The sequence below is a fragment of the Coturnix japonica genome, chromosome 4, assembly GCF_054131305.1.
Source record: "Coturnix japonica strain WE chromosome 4, WE-NBRP24, whole genome shotgun sequence".
NCBI lineage: Eukaryota > Metazoa > Chordata > Aves > Galliformes > Phasianidae > Coturnix > Coturnix japonica.
Window position 1 is genome coordinate 17,876,028 of NC_140666.1, and position 27,539 is coordinate 17,903,566.

The 27,539-nt window shown below is 36.7% G+C and overlaps 1 protein-coding gene and 1 long non-coding RNA gene across 3 annotated transcripts in view; one reads left to right on the forward strand and one right to left on the reverse strand.

Moving 5' to 3' along the window:
• Positions 1-27,539, forward strand: part of LOC107312880 (uncharacterized) — a 345,732-nt gene that overhangs the window by 201,437 nt on the left and 116,756 nt on the right. The gene's annotated exons all lie outside the window — the stretch shown is intronic.
• The window catches only part of LOC116653361 (uncharacterized), a 75,521-nt gene continuing 64,577 nt past the window's right edge, over positions 16,596-27,539 (reverse strand). The window contains exon 5 of one of the 2 annotated variants that reach the window (XM_085544660.1): positions 16,596-17,017. The gene's annotated coding sequence lies outside the window, so the exon portion shown is untranslated. The remainder of the gene's footprint in view (positions 17,018-27,539) is intronic. The other variant, XR_014945182.1, reaches the window with a different exon arrangement.

Here is a 27,539-nt window from a genome sequence, read left to right on the forward strand (position 1 = left end):
GGTGGTGTGCCATGGCCTTCATCTTCATTGCTAGTCTGAATGAACATTGCAGTCAGACTGATGATCCTTATGGGTCCTTTCCAACAGAGGAAATTCTGACCTCTGATCATATTTTCTTAAACAGCCCAGGTCAGAGTAGATGATGCAAGAGTAAACATGTTCAGTGAGTGAATAATACTGAAAGGCAGCATGTTAGTAATGAGCTTGAATGTCTTGTATGGCTCTGGTGCTAGTGATTAATAACAATGAAGAAGGTAGTAGTCCTGCAGTCTGCATTAAGGTTAAGACTTGACAGACTCTGTCTGGGTATTTTATGGCTGTTCTTCAGAATACGCACAAACTTACTGCATAAAGGAGTTAGCACATGTTGTCCAGTCAGTTCAATGCCAAAGTGAAAAATGAGGGCTTGCAGTTTCACAAAGCAGAGTGGGCAGAAATACAGGCCGTGCTAAAAATCCACATCTTGTATGAGCCTTTCCAATGCAATTTGCCCATGTGAATGTGATCAAGCTATGTTTGGGAAAGAGACTTAGAAGACTTTCAAGCATTAAATGAGTGAAGAGACATATTTCCATGAAAACATAATTAAAAACTGCTATAGCAAATTGCTGAATTTTGTTTGTTAAACATTATTTTGAAAATCTGCCGTCTTAACTAGGCCCCCAGTTTTCAGTATGAAATACTAAATATTCCTACAGTACTGTCCTCTTCCACTGTGCTTCACAAATGTTTAAATTGATTCAAAATTGACCAAAGCAAAAGTTTTTTAATGTTAACTTTAGTCAGGTGAGGTTTTGGTTGGGCTCAGTATAAATGAGGAAAACCATCCATTATCCAAGCAGAATGGGGCTCATACATTGTTCTGTAGTATTATAAAATAAAAGACAATCTGTACATAAATGGAATCTACCATAGCTGAGGTTGTAATCCAGGCCTTATCCTGTTTTATTGCTGCCAAGATTAGCTGGGTTTAGAGTTCTGAAAGCCTTGATATTAGGAGATTTTAAAGATGTTTTTCAGAATCCAAGTCAGTCCGTGCAATGTGTTAAGGATCTCAAGTTCAAGAAGAGAGATATAAAATCAAGGGATTAAAAATAAATGGTGCAGAGTGTGCAAAATGTAAGAATGGTATTGTGAGATCCAAAACAGGGCTAAAAATGTCTGTAGGAAGGCAAAGGAAAGAGGTAGAGTATTTTAGATGGTTTGCTTTGCAGGAATGTAGGCACTTGCTTCTAGTTGTTAAAAGCTGAGATCCCGAAGGTCTCTCTTGAAATTTTCTGATTTATATTCCAGAAATTGATAGTTTACTCTACAGCTTCAGTCCGAAAGTTCTACAGAATTCACGTGTATTTAGAAACACCTTTTAACATGCATTTTAAGTAGTAACTCTTCAGCTTCAGCTCAAATGAACAAACTTAGACTGAAAACACAACATGCCAAAGACCTACTCTCACTCTCAAATTGTTTCATAATAGATGTAATAAAATAGTTCGTTTATTTCTTTTTGTAATAAGTGGATGCTACTTTTTTTTTTTTTTTTAAAAATCTCATATAATGAAAACTTCTGTTCTCCCACCTGGTTATTTCGTACTGATAGCTGTTCCTATAACCCTTGGATTCAGTAAATCATTTGCATCTACACTCACCACAAGTGTGTGGCCATTCCCATTTGGAGAGGAAATCAAATGGAAAAGACAGTTATGCTTTAGTGTTGTGCTCGATAGGGACTCCAGCAATGCTTTTCATAATAGGTTTTTTCCCTCAGATTTGTTGGAATGTGTTCTTTGACTTCTAGAAGGAAGTGATTTATGTTTAATCTACAGCCTTATTCTCTTAGTACATAACATCTTGTTATGAATAGTTATGACTAGTAATAGTCTTTGCTGAAAAGAAAATTTACTATCTGGGAAAACTGTGGATGGGTTTGTTTTTTTAGTTCCGTATTCAGGAAAAGGGATTGCAAATATTCTTTTTGCAACTGCAAATATTGTGCAAGCCTCATTAACAGAAAATGAAATAAATTGCATATCTCTTTTTTAAAAATTTTTTTAAAATGGAGATCTTCTTGCACTAAACCCGCTTAGGTAGTCAGTTACACTCTCTGTACATAAGTAAAAGCATGGAAACTAATCCAAGAGAAAGTTCATAATGTTATAGTACTTGTCCGGGCAAATGACATATCTTAAGTAGTAATTACATAGCCACCAGTTGTGATTTATTTCCTTTCTACCAGCTGTGTAAATAAAAAAAAAAAAAAACAACAACACAACATATTCTTGTTAGCTTTATTTAAAGTATCACAGTATCGGATTCCGTAATTCTTTGATATTACAGCCACAGAAGGAAGGTATTCATTGGAATGGGATCCCACTGCACACAAACAAGAAGACAATTTCATTAACTGTTTCAATATAGAATATAGAAATCTGTCTAGTTTAGAAATGATGATGCTCTGATTGTGTTGTCTTGCAACTTTCATTGTTTACACCAAGAACAAAACAACCAGTCCATAATACAGGTAATAATTTCCACTGGAACATGTTGCAAACAGTACCTTGAGTAAGACAAGGAGAAAAAGCCTCCTGCTTCCCTGTCTGCCAGCCCAGGTTGCTTTGTTGTTACAGTTAGAATGCTAAATCTGTTTACTTTAGTGGCTGACATATACTGTCATTTTGAAATGTGGAATAAGGACCAAGCTCAGCTCTTCCCAGAAATTGCAGGCCAGAGTTGGCCTCCAGGTAGAGCTGATTCAGTGCCCAAAGAACCAACCCTTCTGTTCTATCAATATGTATTCCTGGTGCTTAGAGCTATATGGCATAAGTACTCCCATGCGCTATGTCTGAGCACAAAGCTCAACTTGAGCAAGCTTCTTGTTTTACTGAACTGTCTGGAGGTTGGATGAAGAATGAGAAAATATGTAGTTTGTTCTCTGAGACCTTGTTTTGAGCTCAGAAGGTGTCAGAATAAAGACCCTTGTCTCTCAGTGTCCTGTCTGATGGATGAAGAAGCATCAGAACCGGTCTAGAATTTATTCCCTCCTATTACTTTCATATTTCCAGCTATTCTGTAATTAAGAACTGCTAGAACCTAGTATTGTTTCTGTTTATTCATTATCTGACAGCCAATAAGGAAGGGCAACAACTGCTGTCTGTTTTAAACATCAGTATTGCTGGGTTTGCTTGACACCCCATAACTCTGCAGAAAGGAGTGAATGATAAGTCCCACTCAAAAGTCCCGCTCAACCTTCTTCATGCTTGGTACGGATTTGAGACCTCATATCCCCTCCAGTCATCTCTTTGGAGGCCAAAGAGTTTGTCATTGCATAGACTGCAAACAGAAAGGCTATAAGAAATAAATAGATATAACATATTTACAATGATGTCATAAAAGCAAACTACAGCGATTCCAAAAGGTGATAACATGCATTGGGATGACAGGTACTCATATTTAAGATTGAAATGTGCTAGTTCTACTTATGAAATTGTTTGACTTCAACTATGCATTTAAAATTATAGATCTGTCAGATCATTCTGCTAAATGTGGGTATTTTATCCACACTGTCATATTAAGCTCAGTGTTAAGAAAACTGTTGGAATTGCTTATGTTCATAGTAAACATAAAAAGGGATGTGAAATAGTATGACTTTTTATAAATTGTTTCTAGTGTTTTTCACCTGCCCTCTTAATCATACAGTACAGGAAAAACATATCTGTTCAATTGTTGCTATATTCATATATCTTCCTCATGACTGTGCATCATGTTGGATGGCTTTTCTAAAACTCTGTTTCCAGGGTCTTCTTACTTGAAAGAGTCTAAATTTTCATTAAAATAAAACTAAAACTCTATAGGTTTTAATGGCAAAGAGAAATTCTAAGCATGCACAGACTACATCAAAAGGTTTAAAAATAAGACTAATAGAAAGTCCAATTAAAATAAATCTTCTCATTTTGTGAGTGTTGGCCTGTCAAATTTTTGAACAGTTAGCAATTTTTCAGAAGTTAACAATTCTAAATAAAACACTGCTGTGAGTGTTGGCATATAAGGATCTTGCAGTCTCACAGCTGGAAACTTGAGTAGACACTAAATGAAACACTTTGCAATTAAACGATCCTTCAAGCACCCTCCTTCAGCTTTCTGCCTTTTAGATTTTCACTGTGAAGCAAAATCCTGAATTTCTCTTGAAAAAGAATTAAAGATAGGGTGGGTTGGAGAGTAAAATTGAGATTCAACCAAGAGAAGAAAATCTGATAAGTAAATGATCGGCCTCTCTCTTAATCTTAGTAGAAAGGGTACTTAAGTACTAACAATTCAATTCAATTAGTATCAATCTATGCAAGATACTACAAACATATTTATATGAGGTCATACTCATTTATAGTATTAGAATTATAATTACTGAGTGAGTTCTACAAAACTGAGTGGAACAATATATTTATCTCATAAACATTCAGAAATATATTAAGAAAATAATATAATAAAATGTCTTGGGTTGGGAACTTTGAAGATCATTTAGTTCTGGCCCCCTGCCACTGGCAAGGTCAGACTTCTCAGGGCTCCATCCAACCTGTTCTTGAGTGCTTGCAGGGAACCAAGGCCCTTCTCTGAACATGCTGAAACAGCTCCACCTTGTTCTTATGTTGGGGGCACCAAGCCTGAGCAGAGAAGGTTCTCATGAGGCTGAGTAAAGATGGACAGTCACTCCGCTTGCCTTGCTGTCACCCCTCTGATGCAGCCCAGGATACTGTTGGCCTTCTGGGCTGCAAGCATGCATTGCTGGCTCATGTTGTTTTTTTCATCTACCAGGACACCCAGGTCTTTCTTGGCAGGGTTGCTCTCAAGGAGCTCTTCTACCAGTCTGTATATGTATCTGGGATTTCCCTGACTCAGGTGCAACACCTTGCTCTTGGATTTGTTAAAATACTAGTTTCAGCTTTTCAAATATGATGGAGTCTGGCTTGGCAACGACATCAGCCTGCTCCTTCAGAACCCTGGGATGCTTGTTGTCCAGTCCCTTGGCTTTTACGCATTCAGTCTCTTGAGGTGATCTCTTTGCTTTGCTCAGATTTTGCTGCCCCAACTCCCATCTAGATGTCGAGGAACATGAGAGGCATGGGAAGCCTGATTGCCAGTGAAGAATGAGACAAAGAATTCATTGAGTACCTCAGCCATATCCATGTCTGTTGAAGTCAGTTCTCCCTTCTCATTTATCAGAGAGGGTATGCTCTCCTCTGCTTGTCTGTTCTGACCAGTAAATGTTCCCATCTGCTGTATGATCAGACTAATTTTTCTTCATATCAGCCTATCTATTAAAACAATCATTTTGGAAAAGGACACATTCCTATCTATTGCTTCCTTGAATTTGCTGCATACATTCTCTGTAGTGTTTGTAAAATAACAGATACTCATCTGTTAGTTACAAGTAAACACTGCTTGGCTATTCTGGGAATTCACATTCAAGCTGCTTACTTGCTTCATGGATTTTTAGTGAGCCTGATTTACCCAGCATCAGTAATTGGAAAGGACATAGCAGTACCTAGCAGCTTTGTGCAATTTGAGATACTGAATTTATAGCTGATTTGGTGAGAAAGCCAGATGAAAATTCCAGGATCAAGGGATAATGTAATTTATTGAATTGTAGAAATAGTTATTAGTTCTAGAATTAAATCCATTTATTCTATATTAGCTGTTTTGGTGTAATGTTATTAACTTATGTGAAATGCAGTAGTTGCATTTTAAATGCAACTGAGGTAAAGAAAAACTAAATCCATTGCATCAGTGTGTGTGTGTGTGTGTGTATGTATATGCATATGTATATCCATGATCATTTCTGTCAATAATTCAAATCCCAGAAATGTCCAAAGCTTTGCAGAAGTTTAGTAGAGACAAATGGAAGGAGATATTTTTAATTCATATCCATATTCCCTCCATAAAGTAGGTTTACCCTAATCTCTGTGATTAATATCCTGCTGTATTGTGTCTGAGAGAAATAACATTGACATTGATCAGTTTAAAAATGCATGTTGCTTCCTCTGTACTTAATCTTTATGGCAAGCTTTCCTCAGATAAATAAATAAGAAGAAAGTAAAGGCAAAAGAAGGACAGCTACTACGCACACTAAGCTGTTTAAAGGCCCAGGATGATTTGAGAAGTATTTTGTTTTTGCTTGCTTCTTTGTTTGTTTATCATAACACTTTTGATTAAGGAATGAGTGGAGTGTTATGATTCGGTCAGTTGACAACCTGATTCTCCATGCCCTCTATAGTGCCTTGTTCTTGCTGTTACTGTTGTTAGAAAGTCAGGAGCTACATTCTGCATGCACAGCTCCTGGACAGTTTATGCAGAATTTTTTTGAATATATAAGACCTCAGTGGCTCACAAATTGCCTTAAAAGACAAGCTGTGTTGAGATATGTTCTTATCAACATATGTCTTATACAAGCAAGTTAAATAATGTCCTAATTTATCTACTGCAACCCTATTCTCGGTCATTTGCTGAGTAAGTTATTTATAAAGAAGTAGGCTATAACCTTTCCTCTTGACCTGTGTTCCTCCAGGGTATTTGATCTATCTTCCTAGAAAGTCACCTCACTTTCTGAATTCCTCTAGTAAACTGAAGGTTGGGAAATACTGCATATTAATTGCATCCCAAAATGTTTCTCATCTTTGCTTTTTTTTTTTTTTCCCCTGTATTTTTTCCTCTTCTAATTTTACTTTTCCTTCTTGTATTCATGGGACTTTGATCTTAAAAAGCAAGAAGCCTCCTCATATGCTTTGTTAATTATAAATTATATCCACATATGAAAATATTCACAAACAGGCTATCAATTATATTACAATATTTATGTATGTGGGTATTAGTCTGTCGAGGGACCCATATTGCTTTTGAGCAAGAAATCAAGCTGGACTCAAATCTCACTTGACAATAGTTTATCAAGATGGAAAAAAAAAAATAACATTTCCTTAAACTGAGACATAATATTTGGCAGAGATTGGAAAGAAAAAAAAAAAAAGAGAGAGAGGGAGAAATCAACCAAATAAAAATATCAAATGAGCTTCTGAAGTCTTTTTCAATGAAGAGACCAACTTCTCAAAACCAGAAACTTCTTGTAGGAATTTCCACTGGGAATTTTTTTTTTTTTAATATAAGGATGGATTTCTAGCCATGTGTGAGCTGTGAGTGAAAGAACAGGAGCTTGAGCCCTACACCTAACACAGAATTCAGCACAAACATTACACGTGACAGGTCTTGAATCAATACAGGGTAGATGGAGAGTGTCAGCCAGGAAAACATTTCTGGATGTGGTAGGTCCATGAACATTTTGTGATTGAGAAATCTGTTTTGGAGTATTAAATTTGATCTACCAGTGGAGGGCTAGGCCCAATACTTCTCAGTCTTTTCTTCTGCATGAACAGCCCTGGATCTCTCAGTCTTTCCTCATAGGGGAGTTGCTTCAGACCTTTAATCATCTTTGCAGCCCTCCACCTGTTTATTCCTCTAAAAAGAAATATATCTAATTTCTTGCCAGTTACTGTGATTATCTTGAAGTCATGTTGTATTTTCTCTTGGAAGAGGGCACTCTGAATTTTCTTGGGTCATACGGGAAAACAAAAGGAAGGGCATAAAGAGGTTTAAAGAATTGAAGTGGCAAAGTAGCACTGGTAAAATAAATGAGCTAGGGCTGAAATTAATACACGAGTAGCTGCTTCTCTTATCTCTTGAAGGTTGTCACTGATGATAGATCCCTTACTAAGCCCTAAAATTAAATCACTCTCCATTTGACTCTCCTCCTTTTGTCTGATGTCATGTTAGAGGTTACATTCATTAGATAGCTTGTTTTTATTTCATTTATGAAAGGAAGTTGGGAGTTGTGACCTTTTCATTTAAATTTCATATTTAGTTTGGTGGCTTATTATGAGCTGGCAGAAAGCACCATGATAATTTCCCAGCATCTCGATCACACCTGGCGACCCTATTTCACAGCAAAATAATGGCAAAAGTCTGTAAAGTAGTGAGAACAATCAAAATTTGTTCAGTACATTTACTATGGTTCTTAGGCATTTACTCTTTTCTCAACTGAGTGATGTTTCTCTTCGTATTCTACAAAGCAACCTCATATCCACAGATTCAGTAGTCCACCAGTGTTAGTAGCTGAACTGATCTGTGTTATTCTACCTGCTTGGTAAGGTAGTATTTAAGCACCTTTAGCTATGGCTATTCATGCTGACATTTAAGTTTTCAGTTCTGATTGTTTTAGTACATAGTTTTAAAGACTTTCAGATGAGACAAATAAAAAGAAATTGTTTAGCATAGTGTAGCACAGATTTAATTATAAATTTACAAATTAATGTGCGGAAAATGAAACATTCACATTTAAGCATGTCAAACAACAGCCTTTATCAACTAAAATACTGAAGTGAGAAAAGAACTTGCCATTTGCCAGTTTTAGTGAAAGTGATCATTTCTTTTGCCCACTTGGTTTTGTTGCTTTGGCAACTTAGCTCACTACCTGGTGCAATTCTGATTCTTTTGTATTTTATTTTTCATGAAAATGTTTCCAAGATGATTCATGAGCCTTTCGTTTTCACTGATTAACCATCAGTCTGAAAGTGTAAAGGTAAATTCAAGTGAAGTCTAGCGGAAAAAAGTACCCTATCACAGTTGTCTTATAGTTTTTCCCAGTGTGATCCTGATCATGTCAATTTGTAGCAAAGGCTGCAATGAAATTGCCATATCAAGTAAGCTATAAGTACAACACATTAGGTTGTCAAGCATCATGCATAAAAGATTTTCAACAGATGCCATCCTGCTTAGTCTTCCTGAAAAGAAAATCATGATTTCATGCTAAAGAAACAAGACTAGATTAAATCTCTTATGTTTCCCTGGAGGGGCACCATTTTGTGTGTTGAAATATAACCAACGGAGGCTCCTGTATCATCAAAGGCAGATCTGCTGACCATGGGGATGATATCTGTACCTTCCAGGGCAGAGTGATCACACTGAAAACAGTGAGACATGATACCAGTAGAATCTGTGAACAGAGTGATTTCATTCTATAATGTCTGTGAAGCCTTCTGGTGGCATTTCTCTATGTCAGGAGACTCTGGAATGCAGTGCTAGTGGGAGAATGTGCAAGTAAACTTTGCAGAACAATTTTTCCAAGTGGGGCATCTGCAAGGGAAGCTTTGGACTAGAGTAACTCTGAAAACCTTCAAAGAGTTTATTGAGCCTGAGACCTCTGCATTTAAAGGCACGAGTATCTAGAGCATTAAGTAAAGCTGTCAACTCTATAAGGACTGTAATCTGACCTCTGAAAAGGAAAGGAGTTGGGCTGTGTCCCCAGAATTTTGTACTCTGACAGTCTAAGTCATGCTGACATAGTAGAGCAAGTAGAGCATTGCTTCTAAGAAGACCATAAACTGTGCAATAAAATAAATTACAGTAGGCTAGATTTTCACAGCTGCATGTACAAACAGAGCATCACAGTTATGCCAGTTCCAGCTGAGATAAAATCTTTTGGGAAAGAGCAGAGTGCTAATACAGGACATGTTTTTATAGCAACAAATTGCAGTCTGCTAATTAGGGACACCTGAAGATATTCTCCAGGAAGTGTCAGCGGGTAGAATAGGAGAAAGTTTAGGAAGTAATTGTAGAGCAGAGATTTTTGCCAAACGTGGACAAACTAAAGAAAGATGATTGTTGGAAGTGAGTTGTCCAAGGATATCTCTTCTTGTTGTGCATTAAGGTTTTCCTCTGTGAAATTTGTTCCACTCTGGCCTGTAACAACATACTTAAAGCATAAGTAATTGTTGAAGAGTGTAGAAACACTGCCTGCTAGCAGTATTGCACCACAGCAAGGCTGCTGACAATGGTATACTAAATACTTCATTTTCAGCTTGAATCGTTGGGTTAAGCACCATATGGATAGGAAGGAAAGTGCTTTGCGCTAATCATTTTGGTAAACTTAACAACCAGCTTATAACTAAGAGAAACAGAGAAAAAAAAATACTGCAGGGAAATAAAGAGACTTCAGGTATTCATTGTCGAAAAGATAGAGTGACATTTCCTATCTGTCTCCCTCTTGGGAAGGATTAGAGGGAGACAGAGAAAGGTTTTAGCATTCCTTCAGCTTGAATAATTAAAAAGAAAGGAAAAGGATCTTCTCTGAGCTGTTAAAAATATTTTCTAGATTCTTCATTTTCAGTGGAGTTGAGTCTGGCATTTTCCTGGGAGATGAGACCACATCCTGTATGTAATATAATCATTCACTGCGAGGGGAGTCCCCAAAATGCCACTGCTGACAGAAATGCTTCCTCTTCTTGTGACCTATATTTCACTTTAGCACTATAATAAGCATAGCTTTGGGCCTGGAAATGCTTGCATACCTCATGGGTAGGAGTATGCACAGTGGTTTCACTGTTTTCCTTGTGACTATTCTTAAAAGTTAAGTTACTTATGCAAATGATTGAAACTCACTGTTTGGGAATCAGTTCTCACACTATAATGAGTAACTAACCTGCTTACTTCATCATCTTCTGATATTTGAGTACTTTTCTAGAATCACGACACTGTAAAGGGCATAAGCATATATTATGCTTGTGTGATTTTTGATGAAAAAAAGTTAGAGGATTCTCTGTTTAGAAGTAATGATATTTCTCAAGAGTTTATTTAAACGTGGAAAGGATACTTGAGGATTTTCTGGGAAAAGTAGCATTGGGGAATATAGTTGGTCAATAAATGAAATGGCTGATGTGCTTTGGTGGTATGTTAAAAATTAATTAAATTAAATAAGACTCATTTGTCTTCCACCATCTGCTATTTCATTTTCTTTCAAAGTCTTCTGCTGTATGGGGAAAAAAAAAGAAAGAAAGAAAAAATGTACCTCATCTAATCCTTTTCATTTTATAATCTCAGATGTTTGGCTTGCTGCATTGCTTTGATCTGGGATGCAATCTTATTTTTGACCTATAGGGTCTTTTGAGTTTTCATAATTCTGACTTGTAAAGGGTTTGATTTCAATGCATGTTCTGGGTAGGATGCCTGAACCCCAGAGTCTTTTGTGTTTAACAAGATTCAAAGCACAGTAAACTGGCATATGTCTCTCTTTCAAAGTGCTCTGTGTAGTTGCTTGTAATCAAGGCCATCTGTCATTTAATGCCTGCCAAGTACCAGCTGCAACTGTGGCATTGGTTCAGTAGCCTTCAGTTCAGTACCTGCTGCGGATAGCTTTGGAGATATATATGAGGTCAGAGTTGGGATTAGCAGTCATGAAATACAGAAGGGGTGAAAAACAGAATCTTTCAGGAAGTCCTTTTTTTGACTGCTCTGTCATTAGGGAGACACTCAAGAAGCCCATGTCATGAAGGGTCAAAATCTTCATCATGAAGGTGTGGAGCTTTGCAGAGCTTTGACAACTACCACGCATGTTTAGAGTGCCGGCTTGGCTACAAGTTGTGTAGAGTTTGTTTCACTTCTTTCTCATGACAAACAATTCAGTCAGCATCACAGACATTTATATTATCTAATAACAAAAAGAAATTGCTTCAACTTGCAAAATAAGTTGTAAAGGGTCTTATCACACATCACAAATTATGCAGCCCTTGTGATGTTTTACATGATTTTCTCAGAACAAATGTCTGTGTATCCCAGAGAGTTCTCTCAGCTGGAGTTGGCAGCAATCTTTGACTGCTAGTTTTCTTTTTATAAATATCCATTTTTTCACCAGACCTTGGGTAAAAGCATACTAGAGATGGAAAAAGGATACTCTCAAAAGCTTATCGCCCAGCTCTCCACCTGTCCAGGTCTTGCGGAAAGGCAGCACAGTTTCAGGCGTGTCAGCCAATCCTCCCAACTTTGTATCATCAGTAAACTTGCTGAGGGTGGCCACTATACCCTTGTCAAGGTCACTGATGAAGATGTTGAGCCAGACCAGACCCATCTCCACCTGAGGAACACTACTAGTTACAGGTCTCCAACCAGACTCTGCACCACCAGTGACAACCTTCTGCATTCTGACAGTCAGCCAGTTCTCAGCCCACCTCACTGTCTACTCATCTATCCCACACTTCCTCTGCTTTGTTATAAGGATGTCGTGGGAGACAGTATCAAATGCCTTGCTGAAATCAAGGTAGACTACATCCACAGCTCTCCCCCCATCCACCCAGCCAGTGACAACATCATAGAAGGCTACCAAGTTGGTCAAAGAGTTGAGGGTCATGACTTCTTCTGAAAAGTAAATCTAGACTCCAGCAGGATCTGAGTGTGAGGTAGACAGGTATATCTTAAAGAAAAGAAATGATGAGGTTGCTTTTAGGTGAAAAACTTCAGAACTGTGAAATTTGTTTTTATGAATTCTGATTTATTGCTAATTTTAAAGACTTTCAGTAGTGACATCACGATTGACAGATCCTCTAGTATTGACCAACCAAGTGGCTTCTGCCCGCATTCTCCACCAAAAAATCTGTCACGGGTTACTTAGATTTACTTATGCCCGTGACAGGGGAAGCCACCCCACGCCCCCCCCCGGGGCCCGGAAAGGAGGGGGAAAAGGGGAGTGGGATAAAACAGCGACAATCTAAGGAGGAAAAACTTATTTTACTAAATATGATATCGAAATACAAGATAACACAATATAATATAATTAAGGCTAACAAAATCGAACGAAACAGAGAGAGAGAGAGTCTCCGAAAACCGAGAGGCCTACTGTGAACTCTAGGCGACACGGCTGGAACGCTTCCCACTCTCCGAGAAGTTCGAGAGAAGAAGGAGGGCACTCCAGCCTGGGAACGAGATTATATAGAGTCCTGGTCCCGTGACTTATTGTTACTCCTGTTGTTCTCTGGGATATGTAGTCTTCTTTTGTGGACTGCACATTCAACAGAAGTATCCATACTTGACATGATGTTATGATGTGGAATACTGATAGCAAAATTACAAAATTACAAAACCATGACACACTCAAGGTTTTCAAGATTTGCTGGAATACTTGGAATTAGCTTAGTATCTGAAGGTGTTTGAATAGTGGCATTTTAAGTCCTTAATCTGAAGTTAGGTGCCAAGGACGTGGATACCTAATTGACCTAAATGGATTCAAAGTAATGTACCCACAGTATTTGATCCTGAGAGAAACTTGCCCTGTAACTTAATGAAGTGTTTAATTTCTAAGTTTTGTTGGACCACAGACACATAAATGATCATAACGTGATCTGTAGCAAACTGCCTTCTCTGTCAAGCAAAATTTAATGAAATATATTTTGAAAATAATGATGATTAGACCTATCTCCTGTGCAATCTTTTACAGGGTACCTCTCCTAGTGGTTCCTACCAAGCTACAGAACATATTTAATTTTATGTTGTGTGTATCATTTGATACTCCAAAGCAGCTATTTGTATCTATATCTTTATGTGTGCAGTACAAAATCAGAAAAATATGTTAAGCACAGTAAGCTGAATTCAAGCAGCTTGCTATGGAAATGCAGCACTTTGGTTAGATATAAATAGTCCTATAACATTATTAATAGATATAGAGTTGTCTGGCTTCCCAGTTTGCATTTTTCTCTAACAGTGGTAAAATGCAGGTGAAGTGCTTTTTTTTTATGGAATGAGTGTTCTTTAAAACTGGGTATATCTTTGCTTAAGTGGCTCTGGAATAATGCATATTACATCATATATAAGAGTCTGATTCAAAGCTTATTGGAATACAGGTTTTATACAGAACTCTGTATTCTGTTAGAAGTATATTTGTCTATTTAATCCATCTATCATTCCAGACTGTGTGGTGCAGAGAGGTGAGACAGAAATCTTAGTTTCCATTTTCCATTTCCTCCTTTTCCAACAGTTACTTTTGCATTTATTGATTAGATTGAAGAGTATTTGTGATGGAGTAAAATCTTAAAGGCAATTATTTCCATAAGATTTGAGGAATATCAATTAGATCCCTATGGAGAGGATGACCTCATGCCTATTAGTAATGGCCAGACAGTGTATACCTGCTGGTGGTTAAATGATTCAACTTGTCTGGGGTGATACCCACAGTAGTTGATGAATATAGGTGGAGTTTCTAACAAACAAAGGTTTATATTTCACTTAATGCCCTTGTTTAGGCATATGTAAGATGCTTTAAATGTATCTATTTCTTTCCATTGAGAATCCTATTTCTCTCCATTGTGAGAGAAATACTCATACCTATGGGTCTTATCTGTTTTAAAGAATTTTGAGGTAGTTGTTACATCTAAATGAATTCTGATATCAAGAAGTTAAAATATATTATGTCAAAAATAATTCTGTATTAGAATTGTATACCAACAAATGCATTTTAATGTGTTAGTATGGAGTATGGCAATGAAATACTCAAAACCTGCTGCATCAGAACACTTGGATACGGGAAGAAGGGCAGGATGATCTAATGTGTCATCCTAGTCTTTAAACGTTATTATAAAAGATAACTGCATAAACACAGCACTGAATGAAATGTAGTTTTTAAGATTAAAGGAGTGCAGTGAAGGATGTAGCTACTCTATCACAGATTATTCATAAACACTTTGAGTCAACTAATTTTTCACCCTTCAAGAGTGTAATATTCATCACTAATAGCCTGAAATTTTCAATATATGGCAACTAAGTTGCTCTTCTGCAACTTACCACTATGTATCTCAGTCCTTGTGCCTGAACAGTTCTTTCCTCCATACTTACCTTAGGATGCAATCATAACATTTTATTAGCTTTTCCTTAACAAAGGAAGATCATCTGCTAGTAAAAGGCTGTTGTAAGTAGGGATTATCAGCTTTACCAGACTCAGCAGAATCCTAGGACATTTCTGGAGGCTTTGAGCTTCTTGACTTTGTCCATCCAAATTGACTTGGATAGCTGCCTTATGCTTTGAATATGCCATGGCTTCTTCCCTCCAGAGAACTAGGACAATCCTGTAGAATTCCTCGTAGCTGTGAAACCAGCAATTTTGTATACTCTAATCTCTGAGTTTACAGTGTTTAAGTTTCATCAGATCCAGTATAATTTTCTTTTCTGTTTGTTTTCAACTTCCCTCCTGCTCCCCATCCAAAGCACCTCTTAAAAATGCACTGTTGAAATGAACAGGTACCATATGAAATGCTGATGCTTTTTGAATATATATGACTTATTATCTTCATTTTAAATAAAGAGGATAATATGAAGATTCCAGCTGGTTGGATCACTCAAAAAGCAAAATGACTGCAATTTAACATGAAAGAAAATGCTTTGGCATTCTTGGAACTATAACTACGATGTTATACAGCAAGCTATTGTGATGGCACATTGCACTGATAGACAGGTAATCAAACAGTGAATACATATGATAATTGAACCTCCCTCAAGCATAGTGCAAAGGCAAGTAGACCTCATGCAGTTTTCCTTAAAATTGTTTTCCTTAAAATTAAAAAAAATAAAAATGAAAAAAAAGAACCACTGATATTGAATACTTGGCATGCTTACTTTGCTTATTTTGTGCAGTAAACTTTTTTAATGCATTGATTTTTAAAAAGTTTCAACCAACCTCTAAGCTGCTTGGAAGCACGTTGCAGAAATTTGGTACTGAAATGTTCACTTCATCTGGGTAGAACTTTTGTCATGTAGGACTTACCAGGTTTTAAGGCAAGAAACGTTCCATTATTTGAGGATAACAACCCCAAGGAGAAAACCACAGTAGTGTGTGGCTGAAAATATGCAAGTTACTTAACGTTATAAAATGTACTTGAAACTTAATATTGCAACTGCTTCTCAGGGCTACTTTTTTTCCTAATAATGATAAGTCTCCTTCTGTAAATGTTAGTAGAGTTTAAAGCATAACAACCTATGAAGGGAATGACCAGGATTTTATAGCTGTGGCACTCCTAATTTTGTGACTGATTAATGACATCCCTGTATAGGAAGTGTTATGGTTAAGATGGATCTTTGTGGTGTTTTTTTCCTAACTGGAAATTTTGGCCATTTGCAGCTTGCTGATAATCATTTCCCAAATTATTTGAGAGGCTTTGAACTAAAGTAATTGGATCCATAAACTAGAGTTACATCAAAAATCTTTAAATGGATGATTTCAGTGGTGCTTGGGGATCTTGATTTACAGAGGCAGCAGTCATATCAGCAGCACTCTTTCTTGCAATGTAGGTTTCCTCTGTATCACCAGATAGATGTTGAGCTATCAGGGTCCATAATGTTAACCCTAGTATATTCTTTAGTGGACTTGCCTGCCATTAGAAACCATGATCTGTAAAGGAAATCTGGTGCAAACCTTGAAGAGGATCTTTATTGATATAGTGCTCAGAAAAGGACATGTCATACCTCATTAGAGTCTCTTACCAATAAATACTGTTTCATTGTAATTAGCAATACTCAAATGGATTAGATATGTTGGTTTCAGGAGTCTTTCTCAATTTTTCTCCACTGCAAGTGTAAGAAATTCATCTGATCATAGATACAACTTCTTTTTTTCTTGCTAGCCTAGGTTTAAAATACTTCCATAAAATAAATATCCATCACTTACATGCCTATTCTTATATCCTGAGGGACCGTATCTTTTTCCCAAAGGATCACTGTCGGGATATTCTTTATCATGTTCTTCTCCATTTTTGTTTCTGAATCTTGTTTGATGCCTCACATTTCTTCCGTCTTTAGCCCTAGGGATTTTTTCTTTTGTTATAGATGGAACAGGCTCAGCACATGTACAGAAATGTCTGATATATGTTCTAACACATGCAGTGAACAAAATGACCTAGGTTTCATGGCCTGTCCATGCATCTTGTACACACAGCCTGAGATGCTATATTCAGCCTTCATAAAAGAAATTTCATAGCTAGTCAAGTAAAATGGATGTTAGGGAGGAAAAGGTATGTCATCAGAAAGAGGGAGTATAAGCATTAGATAGGGAGGAAATCTGGATAGGATTTTAGTGCCTTCTGTATGTGGTATTGAACAGACTGCGTTTCTTGGAAGCAGATTGTGAATCTCATTCCATGCATGCAGCTCCCAGGGGGTAAGATGCACATACCTGTGGGAGGGGAAAATGGATATGAGTCTCAAACTGCAGCCAGAGGATTGAGGATCTTACAACATTTTTTGAACTCAGCTTATTATACCTTTTCAAAGACTGCCGTGTTCCTTCAGTATGCCCTTTTTGTTTGTTTGTTCTAATGAAGATTTCAGGCTAAGGAATGATGAACAGAGATCAGGCTTACGGCCATGCTGGCAAAAGAAAATGTTGTAGAAAAAAATGATAGTTCATAGGCTTCTGGAAATGAGCTTATGTTTCCAACTGTATGAGAGCTGATCTGAGAATTGTGTATGACAAATTCTGCCAGAAAACATGCAGTATCTTTGTTTTTAAAGCTGTACAGTGCAAATGAAAAGAAAGATAAAGCTCATTCAGATATAATGGGATGTACTATACTGAAATTTCTCCTGGAGGAAAAGGAAAAATGTCTTTATTTAGTTATATTTTCAAAATATATATATACACACACACAATATATTCATATTTATGCTTATAAAGCAAACAAATGTTATGATTTGTGTAATTCACTTCCAGGTACAAGATATCTGTGAATGTTGAATCTAGTTGTAGGTGCAAGTTATTCTTTTCCATTTTATCACACACAAGATCTTTATGTTCTTCCTCCTCAATCATCACTTCACAAGAGTGGAGTTTTGTTTTTAGAAGGAAAGTTATTGTATAATTTGGGAAATATTCATTGAAAATAAATTCCCGTACCATTCTGTTTGTTAGAAAATAGTTGAAAACAAAACAAATTTCAAAGCATCAGCTGATTTTCCTACATGTTCTTTCAGTTTCAAGAGATGTCCTTACCTTACCTTTTCCACTTCAATATTTTCTGACCGATAATTTTTTCCATAGTTTCCATACATATTAGTTATTTAATGATCAAGTTAGAATAAAATGGGAAGAAAATAATACAAAACAAGGAAAACAAATATTACCAATGCTAACTGTCCTGTCTCAAAGAGTTGAATAATTTGTAGTGATCAACATAATGCATAACACCTTGCAGAAGAAAGAAGCAGTGGACAAGTCCTATGGGAGTTATATCCCCCTTGTTACTGGAGATACAAAGAAACCAGTGTGGCTTGTTTTTTTCAGTCTCTCATTCTTAAACATCTTTCTGAATAGGAAAGACTGCAGTTCTAAAGGATTGGAGCAATTCTGATAAGAGGACCAAAAGAAATATTTATTGCAGAGAACTGCAGAAAAGCATACTAGAATTGAAAGCAAGGGGACAAATAAGTATGACAAAGATGCAGCCACAAAACATTGTTAATTATGATGCAAATGCCTTTACTTTCTGCCAAGACTCTGAAATGCACTACAGAAATAATAATAATAAAAAGGAATAAATATTCTGTGAGGTTTGCAAGATTCCTTCCTTTTTCCTGTCTCTGCATATGTCTTCCAAAATAGATGCAAGATTTTTTAAAATATAAAGGTTGTGTCTGAAAGGCAGAGATAAACCTTGCTCTAATAATAGGACCGACTGTACTCTCTTTCTCTTTTTCCTTTGCTGGTATGATTTTTGCTCTTCTTGCTTCCCTGTAAATGTGAGGAGCAGGTATACTGTGAGAAGAATGGTCTTCATAATTTAATTATAAAACCATATAGAAATTCACTTAAATCGGGTGCAAGCTTCATTGAAATCATTATCTGACAGTTTACCACAACTTGAAAAACAATCAGCTGTTAGTCCAGAAGGCTGAACTATAAGTATACTTTGTTGGATTGCTGTTTTCCTTCTAGTAGATCAACTTCTTTGTTTCCTTAAACACATGAAATATTGCTTTTTTTATAACACACGAAACCTAAATGTAGGCAGTGTGGCCCTCCTGTACAAAGCAGACAACCCACCAGACTTGTCACTGAACTGAGAGGGCAATACTCAACACGAGATCACCTACTTCTTGTAACAAGGTGACTGTAACACCAATTTCCTGATCTATCAGTACTGATCTGACCTAATGGCAGCCTAAGCCTCTGTCAGGATGCTATGTCTTGCAATTTCATAGCAGCTTACAGGCACTTAAAAAAGGAGAGTAACATAAATAGGGAGGAGAGGGAAATGTGTTGCTTCAGTATTTTGTTGGTTGTTTTCCAGAAAATGCTTACTCTGCTCAGGATTGACATGTGTCTGCTCTGACACCATGTGCAGCGCCTTGCTTCATGGCAACTCATGGGGCTTTATGGCGTAGATAGTCTTTAACTACGGAGGCCACAGTGAAGCATCCCTGGGGGAGGCTACAATCCATTAGTTATAAAAGAAAATCTCTGAATGGTGTAGTAGAAATGTATGCATCCATCACTGCTATTTTTAATCTCTTAAATATGTAGTCAGTACTTCCTGCTGCTGCTGCACTATTATTAATTCTGCAACATGGCCAAACCAGCATGGCTGTATTTGGATGTAAGCACTTATCTTCAAAACACAGAGAGAAATCTCTCTCAGACGTGCAGTGCTTTTGAAAAGTCCACTGCCTGTAGTCATAGCTGAACTTTTGTTGTTGATAGGTAACCTCAGGCAACCTGTTGACCAGAATGACTGCTTTTTGTGCACCTCAAAGTCGGAGACAGAGGAGACCATGTTAACATAAACATTACTTCATTTTACTCCACTATTAAAAATTTCGCAAAAAATCTATAAGAGAACAAAAAAAAACCCCAAAGAAACAAAAAACAGAACCAAATTTAGTGCTGAGCAATAGGGTCTTTGTAAACAGCATCCAGAAATCTTTAGAATCATTTTTCAGCTAGAACATCATTACTAAGCAATACTGGCTTTAATTAGCAACTCTCGATTGTTTGTTCAAAAAATAGAAATTGAGTGGTATGTTTTTGTCTTGAAAAAAATGGTGATTTTTCCCGCTGTTGAATGAGTAATTGAGGTTGGGACCTTGCTGTCACATTGAAAATTTTCAACATCTGTGTCTGCCTTGTAACAGTTTCCTGAAAAATATATGGCAATGTATGTAAATGAGCTCCAGTCAAAAGCTTCACTTACAACTTATGCTCCTTTAGTATGAAGGATACTCGTTTCAGTGTCTTTAAATAATATTCATGCCATTAGGAATTATAAAGGGAATGAACATCCATATTATTTAAATTGTTGTGTTTTTCTCTGCTGTGCCTCTGTGGGAGTGTTAAGTGCCACACAAGAGCTATAATTGAGAAATCCCCAGCTCTCTGTGACTCTGATTGCTATTATAATTGGAATAATTTGCATTTTTATGAAGATAACATTCTGTCTTCAGGCATCCATGACAGTGCTTGATGTTTTGAAGATCATTTGGAAATATACATAGAAATCATTTGTTTTTAGCAGAATGACTTTTAACTTGCAAGCCAAAAGCAAATTGTTTGGGGCCAAAGGAAATAAGAGTCTAAAGTATCTGAAGAAGGAGCTATTGGTAAATAATATCTCCAGAAATTGGCTCCTATTTGACTGCCTGGCTATGCAAAGACACTTTAACCAAAACCTACTCGGTGACACAGGCACAGTGAGAAGATTCTTATATAATTCCAAAAAATGAAATTAATGTTAGGGTTAGAACATCCTATAACAGCAGGCCTCTTTATCTCTCCATTTTCACTGCAAATGCCTGTTGTAGAACTTGCAGCATTTTTTTTTTCTCTTCATTTTGGGAGCCTGAGGCTCTGACTGTGTGGCCTCTGGCTTGTTCAAATACATGCTTAATCCCTGGCACACCTGAATCAATGAATAAGTGGTACCACATTGTAACTGCCATTCTGTATTATCAAGAATATTATTTTTTAAGAAAGCAGACTGATAAGGCAGAGGCTCCGATACACTGCTCACCTTCAATGCATTAGTAGAGCTATGTTTTGTTCTGCAGTTAGACTACGCTGACTGAACTTGTGCAAAAAAAATATTGTTTGTAATTAAGAGTTCAAGTATGGTATCCCTTATCCTGCTAAATGCAAGCATATGAATACGTATGACGGAAATTAATATGTAAATGAAAAATACACCTCTATTACTAATGTTGAGCAGAAATTAATGGGAAGTCTTGTGGAATTTTTCTGTTTCAAAATGGAAAATACTTACCACTCTCAGAAATACCAGAGTCCAAACAACCAATGCAGGTCAGCTGGCACTTATCTAGTATCTTTCAAGCTACTGCTGGAGACCTAAGGAATGTTCAGATATGCCCACTGATCTCAGATTCTCTCTGAGCTGCAATCATTCAGTACTGAATCGTTTATCCACTGATGGTCTTTCAACCATCAGCTGATGGTAGATTCAGAAATACTCAGGTGAAATAATTTTTCATTTATAATTCTGGAAATACCACTTGAGCACTTAATTCTGTGCCCTGATAAAAGAAGCTAAGACCTCAGCCCTTTAGTAAGACTTTCATTTCTAGAACTTACTACGTTTTTTATAAATGAAATATCTGTGTCCCAAGTGGGTATTTTAATAATACTACTTTGATCAGTGTAACTTATGAATATACAGATACTGAGTTAAATTTATCTGCAGTGTCCAAATGCTGCTTCCTGATACTTTTATTGCATTTAATGACTCTTCAACAGTGTTAAGTTTGTCCTTCTTCAAAACAAAGAGTGGCCTAAAATACAGTAGTCAATGTCTGATGCTCACTGCAATGTTCTGATATAAAAGGCACTTCACTTTCTAAGTGGAGGTTGTGATCTCTTCTAGTATTTAAAAGCAAGCAAATTAGCTGAAGGAAAAGGACCAGCAGTAGCAGATAATTTTAATAAGAAATATTAGTGTTTCATAGTGTTTCTACACATATAAATTAAAGGTTTCCTAAACGAATACTGACACAAACTGCTATGAGTTTTACGAAGGTGCAGTCTGGTTATTTTACAGTTCTTTCTTGCACAGTTACTGATTTTGCAATGGCAGATTGTAGAACCTTATAATGATTTGACTGAATTTCAGTTGGTCTTTCTAGGTTTCTTTTACATTCTTTCACAGTAAAACTATTGTGCTATGGACATAATCTACCACCTTTTAAGATCACAGCTAAGCTATAAAATGCCCATTCTGCTGTAGAGCATAGCATTTTAAAATGCTTCTGATTTTACTAGCTCTTTTCTGTTATCATGTTTATCCTCCCGTATCTCAGCGATGCTATAAATGGTGACATTGTTTTATATGGCAACTCCAAGTCATCGCTTTTCTTACAGGAATTGAACTGGATCCAAGATAACATCATTACTATTCTTCAGAGGCATTGTCAGGAACATGCCAACTTCACAGCTCTTTGTAGCACTGTTCAGTTACTTGGTGTCAAAACAGAGGGTTGTTTTTTTAAAAAATACCTGGATCATTAAGAATCACAAGGGATCACAACTCTGTCCCCCACAGCTATGTAGCATTCTCTAGTCCTGTTTGCATTTGTGCCTCTGTGGGTGATGTCACTGCACTCTTGTGACATAATGCTGCTCTGCTGCATAGTATGAAGCACTGCAATAAAAATAGATGTACAAGGAAAGAAGTACCAATTTGGGAGAGTCCTTCTTTAGAACAGATCCTTATGCTGTTAATTCAGCGAAGCACTTGAGGATGTGTCTGGGTCACCCAGTTCTGGGATGTTCAGAAATTGCTGTGTAGCACCTACAAACAGGTTTATGTCAGATGCATTTGGTCATCTGCTATTGACTGCTACTCCATATGGATCCTTAGCATTACAGGCATTGATCTTATTCTGTAACTGTTGCTGAATGAAAAGTCTCAGACACATTTTTAGCAGGAACACAGAAATGCTGACATCTTTTTCTCCTTTCTTCACTGCTCCATGTATTATGTTGCTAATAGATGCTTCTTCTGAATTTCAGACAGTAAACATAATTACCACATTCTCTCTTTTGCCTGTCTGCCTTCCCTTCTGACAGCTTCTAAGTCTCTTTGAAGGAAGGCTTGTCTGCATACCCAATCCTGTGCCTGTATGTGGAATAGCAGCACATGTAGATCTCCTGGGTGCAATAGAAAGGATTAAGAAGAGACTATACACACTCATTCTCCTATTCCTCCAGTGTGTTCTTCATCTAACTATTTTACTACACGCTCAACATATTTGTAGCTCATGTCTCTGTAACAGATGTATGTATTGTAAGCAGACAGAAAGAAAGCAGCTATTAAAATTGGCTTGAATTCCATTTGAATTGAATTTTCTTGCTGGTCGAAAAGCACCCTTCCAAATCTGAACAGCAACAAGTATTTCTAAGTATCATCTATTCCTGAATGAGGACTTTGAAGGAAAAGTAGGAAGAATTGAGATTTAGAAACTTCCTTACAAAGAGAAGACAAAATAAAGGAGGAAAAGAATTCCATCTGAGACTTAGAGCTCAGTTGTGCTGATAAAATGCAATCTTTCCTATGTGCATCTTCTTTAAGATCTTCAGTTTATGGGATTTAAAGGAGCTCAGTACCTTATAAGCTGTTTTGAAAATGCCACTTCCCCTACGGTCTGAATAGCTTAATGGGCTGGGTTATATAAGAAAATTAATTGGCAGAAGTGGCACTGTCTGAGAAAACATCCACATCCTCGTGTATTATATTGCTCCCACAGTATTAGCAACAGTGATTTGATTTTAAATAGTGTCAACTGGAAGATGTTAGAAAAACACTTTAGTGAGTGTTGTAGATATAAAAATATGAGGAAAAGAATTTCTGTGGGCATTGTGGACATTGTATAAGTGTGAGTTGCCTCCTGAGAAGCTTGGACATCAGCTGTGAATTTGAAAAGAAACTGTAGGCTCTTCCTGTATAGATAAAGTTGTATGTCAGCCCTTCCTTCTTATTTCATTCTTATTGTTGTTTTAGGATACTCAATCTCTAAAATTAATGAGTGGATCTCGGTCACTAAAATGCTTGTAATACTTTGAAATTTGCCTTGAATTACGTGACTGTAATTCCCATCAAAGTAAAGACTACTGTTGACATTTAAAGCTTGCAAAGAGAGAAAGAAGGGATGGTTAGTCTCCCTAGGAGCTTCTTTGGGATATCTTTATTGTTACTCTTAGTCTTTTTAAGAAGCTTTTGTTCACCCCAAAATTACAGACTTCAGAGAAAGAAACTGCTTAATTTCTTGTAAGCTAAATTCTGTCCTGGACTATCAAACCACAATAAGGCTTTTCTTATAAATTATAACATTTTATATGTATGGTAAGAGCAGAAAAGAGAGCATCGTGATGCCTTGATGTACTAGTAGATTCTACAGTGTACTTGATCCAGCCATTGTTTTCTACCCCTTACTTAAATGAAACGTCAACTTACAATTTAATTGACCAACTCTTAAAAAGCACTAAAGGAAACTCAATTTATGCCAATTAACCCAACAAGCTTATTATAATGTTTCAACAATACTGCCTTTTATTTAAATTGCACTGACAGGCAGTAGTACCTCATGGGGAGCAGGCAGCATGTTTGCTGACTGCAGACAGACATTATAGCATTGCATTACAATATGCTAATAGCTGAACTGTCTCCACAGCATTAGAGAAAATAAATTATGATTCAGCTATATCTCCTTTCTTGCTCCTCTTTCCTTGGTGAAATACGTAAGTTAGCTCCTCTTTTATTATCCTTTGTGAAGTTGATTTTTGACTTTTCTTTTTTGTCTCTTGGTGGGCAGAATGGGATGGCAGTTTTTATCGCTGCTATAAGCAGATGTTTCTTAGCTGACAAAACAACCTTGTTCAGTGAAAACAAAGCGAATCTATGTTTGATGTAAGTTCCCACGACAAGTAATTTTTTAAAAGTACTCTTATGTAATGTCCCTTAGCTGTGTTATTAATAGTATCAATTGATTTAGCAAAAAGAAACTAGATGTTTTTCATCTAAATAGAAATCTTCCTTCCTCAGCATCTATTTCATTAATGTTCAACTACCTGAAGATAATATTTAGTGCCATTTACAGTCTGCTGCTCTGATCCCCTAACCCCTAGGTGGTTCTAAAATGCCTTCTATTTATTTCTATGAAAACTACAACATATACAAAGGGTACAGCAACACTATTTGATAGAGCAAACACTCAGATACAAGGCATTATTTTTCGACATCATCATGATCATTATTACGTATGCATTTTCAGATGAACAAGAGCTTGTATCGACACCAGCAGAGGTGACCACTGTCACTGACAACACTGCTGAAACACATCACCCATTGCCTCACTTGTGTAATATCTTTGACCTCCATAAACGTTCAACATTCAATGAAGGTCAATGGGTGCTATTTTTTTCCACACAGAGGAATTAAATTCCACGTCTTTGCTTCATATGCCCTTCCATGTCAGATGCCATTCTGTTTGGCTGCCCCTGAACTGCCATCTGTCATACAGCAACAACATGTAATGGGATATTGGTGGGAAGGTTCAACTTCTGCTGCCATAACATCAACATCCACCTATGACACTGTGGGACAGCATAATAAAATAGGAGGTATTGATTTCAGAGCAGCCCTCATAGAGAGATGGGATTTAGTTATTTAGATATTTATTTAGACACTTAGTTTTCACTAGTTTTATAAGACTTTTCTCAATCCCTAAACCTTTTCCTCTAAGAAAAGGAGTTGCTAGTAAGTGTAAATGTGTAACTTCTATGTCTCTGAAAAGTTTCTTCAGTAGTTGCTTTGTCATCTCTTCTGTTTCTTTTGTTTTAGGTATGTAAGGTGTATATACTAGTCAATCAGGCTGATACATGATTTGAGTGAAGGCAGTCTAAACCAAAACTATTTAATATTTGCAGCAGAATACTGAACAGATAGCAGCTTCCATAAACTAGCAGCTCTTCTACTGTGTGTATGTATCAATGTTAAGTCTCGCACCCATTGAAGATCGGAACATGTTCAGTGGCCCAGATCAATCTAAGCACAGTTTATTTTGAAGAGGTGCCACTGTGTCTCCTTTCTCAGCATAACAGAACAGTTGGCAATCTTTCCAGTGACATAAAGAGATCTTTTGAAGCCCAATACACCTACATAAACTCTTAATGTCTTTGACTTCAAGGAATTATGCTAGAATGGAGAACAAAGTTCATGCAGTTTCATAATCTTTCCCTCTGATTCCTGTTGCTCCAGAACAATTCCAATTCTGATACATTTTGTCAACTTGCACACTTGTGTGTTATCCCAAACAAAGGGAAAACAGCATACTTTATGATGACATCTAGAAAACGTCATGGGGTTTTCTTGCTAGCGATCACATTCCAGTGCTCACTGAAACTCCAGTCAACACATTCCACTCTTTCCCAGCCTAAAGTCATCAAACTTTAATACAGCGGCATATTTCCCAGAAAGAATATTATGTCCAAATATCTAATTTTAATTAAAAATTGAAGAGCTGGATTCAAAAATTCAGATTAAAGAAACTGCAGGCTGATATGATAGTCAATAAGAAAAGTAATTTACTAAAATTAGTTAATGCTCTGTACATATTCATTTCCAGCGACGGATTCTAAATGTGGCAGAGCACTCACAGAAAGGGAATCATAAGTACAATAGATAATAACCATCTCCCATTGAGACTGAGGATTTTTTCCATTTGGACTTGAAACTGCCATTTGGGGACAACTCCGGCTAAATTCAAAATATTCCACCTTCAAGCAGTGAAAGTCATACCTATATTTATTATATTATTTATTTTTGTGTTGCTGCATCCTGGAGTGCTATCTAGAGTGGTTGTAAATAATATATTGGGCAAGTTAAAAAGAGAACATTAGAGGGGAAAAGAGAAATTAAGAGCTGTAGGCAAAAAAAGAAGGAAAGGACATGTTCAGAAATGAGTTACAGTGTCAATGAGGTGGAAAGAAAGAGGGAGGCCACTTTCGCATAGCACAACAGGGTAAGAAGGAATGAGCTACCAGCAGTAAGAGATCTTGTATGGCAATGCTGACAAAATGGTGCTGAAAACGTGGAATAAAATGGAGGATACAGACAGAGATTAGCAGTGATGGGAGTAAGAGAAACACTGTAGAGAATGTTTGAAAAAATAAAAGGTTAAAATTTAAAGGAGATCTGTATTTTTCTGAGAATTTCTCTTTAAAGAACTGCTCTTATGAAACATCTATAAATGGGCTGAAGACAAATTCTGATCTGATTCTCACTTCTTCTCACAAATAAATTCTACTGAAACTCATAGAATTCTATATTTGCAAAATATAATAAATTGATCTGAAGTTTGTATGAAGCAAGTAGAACTAGTTTGAATTTACACTAATGAAACTGAGTCTGCAGTAATCTACTCATTTATTTATTAAGAAAAAGGAAACCAAACATCTAAAATTTTATTGATACTAGAAAGGGAATATATACAAAAACCAAATGTAAGCTCATTTAAATAAGCCTTTCATTGACATATATTCATTTATCTTCTACTTTCTGCCAGTTCAAAATGATTTTCTGGAAGCTTTTCTATAATGTTGATTAGAAATCTCAATGCATATGTTATTACGCAAATACTTGGACTGTCATGATAAGAGTGAGCTCTTCCCAACAAAGTGTTCCTGGTACTTTAGTTTT